This window comes from Arachis hypogaea, chromosome 9 (genome assembly GCF_003086295.3).
Source record: "Arachis hypogaea cultivar Tifrunner chromosome 9, arahy.Tifrunner.gnm2.J5K5, whole genome shotgun sequence".
Taxonomy (NCBI): Eukaryota; Viridiplantae; Streptophyta; class Magnoliopsida; order Fabales; family Fabaceae; genus Arachis; species Arachis hypogaea.
The window spans coordinates 52,526,374-52,527,530 of NC_092044.1; the positions used below are offsets into that span (position 1 = coordinate 52,526,374).

A 1,157-nucleotide genomic window follows, 5' to 3' on the forward strand; every position below is an offset into this window, starting at 1 on the left:
CTGTAATTTTCTAAAATCATTAACTCTTTTTCGAAATTTATTTTCGAAATTCTCCCCCTCTCATCTTCTTCTATTTATTTATTTATTTACTAACATTTCTCTTCATCTCAAGAATCTGAACCTATCTTCACCCTTGTGTTTGGATTCTTAACTCTTCTCCTTCTTCTATTCCTTTCTTCTTCTACTAACATAAAGGAATCTCTATACTGTGATTTAGAGGATTCCTCTTCCTTTTCTGTTCTCTTCTTTCTCATATGAGCAGGAACAAGGAAAAAGGCATTCTTGTTGAAGCTGATCCTGAACCTGAAAGGACTCTGAAGAGGAAACTAAGAGAAGCTAAATTACAACAATCCAGAGACAACCTTACTGAAATTTTTGAACAAGAAAAGGATATGGCAGCCGAACCCAACAACAATAATGTAAGGAGGATGCTTGGTGATTATACTACACCTACTTCCAAGTTTGATGGAAGAAGCATCTCAAATCCTGCCATTGGAGCAAACAATTTTGAGCTGAAACCTCAACTAGTTGCTCTAATATAACAAAACTGCAAGTTTCATGGACTTCCATCAGAAGATCCCTACCATTTTTTAACTGAGCTCTTGCAGATCTGTGAGACTGTTAAGACTAATGGAGTAGATCCTGAAGTCTACAGGCTCATGCTTTTCCCTTTTGCTGTAAGAGACAGAGCTAGAACATGGTTGGACTCACAACCTAAGGATAGCCTGGACTCTTGGGATAAATTGGTCACGGCCTTCTTGGTTAAATTCATTCCTCCTCAAAAGCTGAGCAAGCTTAGAGTGGATGTTTAGACCTTCAAGCAAAAAGATGGTGAATCCCTCTATGAAGCTTGGGAAAGATACAAGCAGATGACCAAAAAGTGTCCTTCTGACATGTTTTCAGAGTGGACCATGATAGATATATTCTATTATGGTCTGTCTGAGTTCTCTAAGATGTCGCTGGATCATTCTGCAGGTGGATCCATTCACCTAAAGAAAATGCCTACAGAAGCTCAGGAACTTATTGAAATGGTTGCAAATAACCAATTCATGTACACTTCTGAGAGGAATTCCGTGAATAATGGGACGCTGGTGCACGAAATTATGATCATCAATGGCGCCATCAACATGGTACGCACAATTGCAATCTCAACTCTT

General features: G+C 38.7%; 1 non-coding gene across 1 annotated transcript; it reads right to left on the bottom strand.

Annotated features, from left to right (window-relative positions):
* Positions 1–791: 791 nt before the first annotated feature.
* Positions 792–895, bottom strand: LOC112713897 (small nucleolar RNA R71). The gene has a single exon (XR_003158857.1). It is a non-coding gene; the product is annotated as a small nucleolar RNA R71 (small nucleolar RNA).
* Between the last annotated feature and the right edge of the window lie 262 nt (positions 896–1,157).